Consider the following 6,000-nt stretch of genomic DNA (forward strand, 5'->3'; position numbering starts at 1 on the left):
ACATCAGAGATCATGCTTAATGTATCCAGGAATTCGCTTTCTAAATACATCTATCCATCCTAGGTACTTGTATGGCCTCTATCACTATAGTGTCTGTGCAACTCACAATTTTTAATGGATCTTAAACAACTGTTTTTTCTTAACCTCAGAATACTCTGTGAGACAGTGCTATTATCCCCATTTTACATATGGGGAACTGAAGTACAGCAAGACTTGCCCAGTCTCACAACAGAAATTTGTGGGGGAAGCAAGGATTTGATCTAAGGTCTACTGAGTCCCACTCTAGTGCTTAGCTACTGGATCATCCTTCTTTTTCAGTAAGAACGTATCTATTTAAACAGCTTTAGGGACCACAAAGGTCCTTTGCTGAATAGGGAGTCTTAGTGACTACCTATGCAGTGTGGTGTGATCAGACTTAAAACGGAATTGAAGTGCTTTTAAAATGACTCTAAACAGTTGTTTAAGATCCCAAAGCATTAAGCACCTGCTGAGGCCCAAATGTGGGACATGTCGTGTGACAGTGACCCAAAGTCAGGGATACAGAAATGTAACTCACGCAAGAAATTTAAATTGCAGTGGGATCCTTTATTTTAGTTTAAATAACTCTTTGGATCACCTCAGCTCCAAGATTCTGCATTTCTGCTGTAAATCAATTCCAACCATAACAGTGAAGGGACACTAAAGCTGTGTGGCATTTAAGTATTTGGGATTGCAATGAGTGGCACCCCTGAAAATGAAGCCCAGTTGAGAGGTGTGCCTGAACAAGGCCCTTTGCAACACTCACATCCCACTTGGCCTAAACACGGGACTCATGAGCTGCATAAAGCCCTGTGCATGGGTTGCACGTTTTCCTGACAGAATACAGTGCACATAGGGAGGCAGGTTGGAAGTCTAGTGAACTGAGTATTGGACTGAGCGTTAGGCATGCTGGAGTTCTAACCCCACCTCTGTCATTGACTCCCTGGGTGGCTTTCAGAAACTCTGTGCCTCAGTTTCCCAAACTCATCAGGAATTAAAACACCTCCCTACCTCAAAGGGAAGATAAAATTCATTGATATTTGCAAATCCCTACTAAAGATATCAGGCTCGATCATCTACTTGGACTCCCCAGTGCTGTACATTCCAGTTGGTGGAGTCCCACCATTGCAAGGGAGCTAGCCAACCCTGCCCCCAAAACACATAGGCTGGTGAAGGGACATGGCCTGGATGTCTGGAAGATGCAAGGCAGGACTGAATCAAGCCCATTCAGTACTAAATATTATATGTAGTTTTAAATCAACATATAAAACAAGTAGTATTAAAACGACAAAAATACATTTTAAAGCAAAGTAGGAGACTACAGCTGATGACTTCAAGTGGAAGTTAGAAAAGGTCACTACCTGCCTTCTGTGTTAGTAATGTCAACACCCTTATCTAGGGTTGCATAGATACAAAGGGCTGCAGCTGGAATATCTATACATAACAGGCAGCCTTTCTAAATTCTCCAGCAGCGTTGGTTGAACACATTCAAACATATTTTAAGCTTCTGATCTTCTGGTGACCAAAACCTCCCAAGTTATTTGGTGTATTTTTATGCACTCATTATATAATCTTTGAAATATTATCTTTCAGCCTGAATTTCCACAGGATAGATTTAAATATAAAATGAAATAAAACCATGTACTTCTGAAAAAAGAAGAGCTCACTTTTTAAACTAACAGGTGCTGTAGCTAATAATTTTCTCTACATTCAAATTATGGAGCACCACCTAGTGACTACATGGTACCTAGCCACCTCTAAATATCTAAAGAAGAATTACATTGAAGAATTAGATGTCAGTGCTATCTATCAATAGCTAACCCGACAGGAGGTTAGCTATTGATCTAATATAAGTTCATTCTGTATGAAAACCTACTGCAGTAGAGGATAGCACAAAACTGAATGCAGATTGTAGAACATGCCAAACAATATTCTCTGTGTTAGGCAACAAATCTACCTTTTCTGAATCTATGTTTAATTTTTTCATAACTTTTCAGCATGTGTAATATGAATGATTGTGTGTGTGTGTGTGTGTGTGTGTGTGTGTGTGTGTGTGTGTGTATGCTTCAGATGTATCTTTTATACTTGAATTGTAGGGGTTTCACAGTATTTGAAAGTGCATGATTATTTTCCTCCTTTAATTGCTGTCAGAAAGACTTCATTCAGAGGCAAAGCAATGAAGGTTCTCCATGATTGGGCAGTGCTTGTTCCTGGACAGCCAACTGTGCTGTGAGAGCAAGCCACACTAAAGTTCTTCCTCATGCTAAAATCCTAGTCCATCTCACTCTCGGTCATGCTGATGGGACCCAGCAAGCTAGTGAAGATGCTTCAGCAAGGTGGAAGGCGGGGGTGGCTCCAGGCACCAGCGCAGCAAGCTCGTGCCTGGGGCGGCAAGCCGCGGGGAGCAGCCTGCCGGTCGCTGGGAGGGCAGCAGTCAGGCTGCCTTCAGGGGCATGCCTGCTGGAGGTCCGCCGCTCCCGCGGCTTCGGCAGTAGTTCGGGGCAGGGACGCTGAAGGCGTGGCACCGGCGGACATGCCACCGAATCCGGGTGACCAGCAGACCGCCCACAGGTGTGCTGCCAAAAACCGCCTGACTGCTGTGCGTGGGGCGGCAAAAACCATAGAGCCGCCCCTGGTGGAAAGTGAATAGGCCTGCTTTATAGGCTACCTTGACTGCCCTCTGAGGGCACGTCTACTCTGCGTTTGGGAGTGTGATACGTGTTCTGAGCCGGATGAGTCATCCTTGTCCGGAGTCTGACCTGTCATTACCTGTCAGAGTCCTAAGGGTCCAGACAATCCACACGCAAGGGTCTAACCAGGTGACCCAAGTCAGATATGTAGGCTCCTAATTAAAGCAGAAACTCCAGTATGCTCAAGGTCACTACCAAGGCTGGATTTCCAATTAGGCACAGTGGGCACATGCCTGGGGGCCCCGGCGTTCTAGGGGTATTGCCAAATATGAGACTTTCTAGCCAGGCATAATTTCTTTTTTTGGCAGAAAATGTGCTGCAGTTCCACGTTTCTCCCACCAGAGGCAGCTGTGGCACCAGAAGAGCCTGAGCTGGCTGAGACTGACTGGTCTGGTGGGTGGCGGCAAACAGCTAGCAGGCGGGCGGTGGGTCCATTTTTTCCTCAAGTGAAAAGTCACAGCAGCCTTTTTGGAGCCAAGTTAGGAGGCAGAGTGGGCCACACAGGGCTGATGGGGGGGGTCACAGGGCCACAGGGCTCCAGGCAGGGCCACATGGGAACGTGGGAGCGGGCCCCAGGCAGGGCCACATGGGGACATGGGAGCGGGGTTCCAGGAAGGGCTACATGGGGACATGGGAGCTGGGTTCCAGGAAGGGCTACATGGGGATATGGGAGCTGGGTTCCAGGCTGGGCCACATGGGGACACGGGACGGGGGGGGGTTCCAGGCAGGGCGGGTCCAGGCAGGGCCACATGAGGATGCGGGAAGGGGGCTCCAGGCAGGGCCACATGAGGCAGCAGGCGGCTATAGGCAGGGCCACATGAGGAGGGGGAGGACACTGAAGATGCTGTGCCTAGGGGTACGTAAGGTGTAAATCCGGCCCTGATCACTACCTTGTTGGGGATACCCCCAGCTGCCTGATAGTTCTGACAGACTGCCCCTGCTCCAGCCTGTCCCTGCTCCAGCCTGCCACTGCCCCTGCCCCTGCTCCAGCCACAGTTGGTCACCCAGCTGTCTTGCTAAGGAACAAGCCTTCCAACCTGGGATTACAGACTTGTGTTAGTGGGGCTCATGCTAGTATTCTAAAAATTGCTGTGTAGGCTGAATCTTGAGCTCTGAAGCCAGGGGAGAGGGCTTAAGAGCCAGAGCCACAATGTCTTCAGAGCTATTTTTAGGGTGCAAGCACGAGCCCTGCTAGTACACGTCTGTGGAGCGGGGCTGGGAGGCTCACTCCCAGAAATAGTGGAGACATGCTCTGAAGAGCCAAGGAATGGAGGAGTGTACAGACAGATACCTCTGCGAGGGATGAGGAGATACCAGGCCACCACTAAGACAATGGCAGCATGTATGTGGGAAACCTAGACAGTTTTCAGGGAAGCAGGAGGGTCCCACCATAACCTCTTTGCCACACTTCTCAATGTTTCTGTGGCAGGGAGTTGTAAAGACGGGATTCATGGTTTGGGGGTTGAAATTCAGTGGTTTTTTTGCAAATTGTCACATTGATTTGTTGTCATATATCCTGGATTATTTGCCTAACATAGGCCAGGAAGAACCTGAACTCTGCCTTAGCAAAACCTGCAACATCCTACCATAACCCAAAGTGGACAGTCACAGATGGTGAGAGAAGATGGGGGCAGGTTTAGGTGCCTTGTAAAGCATGAAGTGGGTGCATCCAGGCAAAGAAGAACGCCGAGTATAAAAAAGGAACACAGGCTCAAAGTGTGCATGCTTCATGAAGCTTTGAGCAGAACTGCACCCATGAAAGAAACCACAGTGTAGCTGGTATTATGGATAAACTTCACACCCTGTCTAAATCTGTTCCCAGCTCCCACACTCCCACATGCGCACACCCACACAAATGAAATCTGGGCTTTGCGTGGGGGAACTAAGCAGGGTTGGGGGGAGGAGAAATCCTTCTCCAAGTGCAGATACTCCATGCCTCTCCTGAAGCACTTTCCACCTACTAGATCCAAATAAGCGTGGATCTTTTGGTTCTGCCCCTAGCCATACCCAACACTCCCCTTGACGCCAACATTCTGAGCCAGCATGTTGGCACTCAGGGGTGCAGTGGCCATTCTGCATAGCCACTTCACCCAGACCTTCCCATGCCATCCGTCTCTGGTAAATTTCACCATGCATTAATTCTCGTCCTTTTCTCTGACGGAGTGAGTTACTATGAATACTGCATTAGGCTGATTACTTCAGCAGACACAAACCTGCATGGAGACAGGATATGGTTGCTTAAGTGATTCCTATAGGCATTACAGTACAGTATGTAATTATCAAACATGTACAGGTTTTAACTTCTATTCTCTTTCCATAGCAGCAATAGAAATGGGAATAAAGAAACAAAATACAGACACTGCAGCTACTCTTTACAACAAAGCAGTCCCTTATGCCCTCCAGTCTCACATATCACTTTTTTTTGGTTCACAAACCTACACAGAATAATGCATTCCCATAAACTGTGCATTCACTGAAAAACACCACAGTGAATAGTTCAATAAACCAGAACAAACAGCCAGACTGTGCAGGTTCCTCCACAACAGGCTTAACTTCCCTCCTCTGTTTGTTATTTTATTATCCTAGCAGGGCCACTGGTGCTCTTTTAGTTAAGGTTTTGTCAGCACTTCTATTATAACGCCTCATTTTTAGGGATTTATAGTTTTGACTAAAGTAATTCATTACTGGCTTAAACTTTAAGTTTTTGAGCCTTTAACCGAAAATCAAATGGTTCTACAATTAAAAAAAGAAAAAAAACCTCAGCTTTTCTGTTCAGATTATTCTGTTTTGCTACTGTACTATAAACTAGTTAGGACCTGATCCAAATATCATTGAAGATAATGAGTCTTCAGTCAGATTTAGAACATACATTAAAATAATTTCCAGGTAGGCCATAGGCTCCAATTCAGAGAAGTAGGTGCTTAAATCCCATTGCCATGGGGGGGGGAGGGGGAGTGTGAACCACCAGCTGAGGGAGGCTAGCCCCCAGCCCTGCCACTTCCACCCAAGCCCAGGGGTGGCAGGTTTGTATAGTTTTTGGTGGTGACCAAAATGGGTCCAAGTGCCACGTGCCTCCTCCTCCTCCCCCTCCCCCTGCCACACACACACACACACACACACACACCCCTTGTAAGCCAATATATATATATTTAAAATAATGTAAAAATAGACTGGAAACAGTAAGCGTTTAACAGTTTCCCTATATTGCACAAGGTGGGGGTGGGGGCGCTGACTGTGGGTGAGGGCTCTGGAGTGGGGCCTGGGATGAGGGCTTTGGGGTGTGGGAGGGGCT

The 6,000-nt window shown here is 47.2% G+C and overlaps 1 protein-coding gene across 1 annotated transcript in view; it reads right to left on the minus strand.

The window, feature by feature from the left end:
- Positions 1-6,000, minus strand: part of LOC112102936 (semaphorin-3D-like) — a 156,640-nt gene that overhangs the window by 21,705 nt on the left and 128,935 nt on the right. The window lies entirely within an intron of this gene.

This window comes from Terrapene carolina, unplaced genomic scaffold (genome assembly GCF_002925995.2).
Source record: "Terrapene carolina triunguis isolate 2854851 unplaced genomic scaffold, T_m_triunguis-2.0 Scaffold68, whole genome shotgun sequence".
NCBI lineage: Eukaryota > Metazoa > Chordata > Testudines > Emydidae > Terrapene > Terrapene triunguis.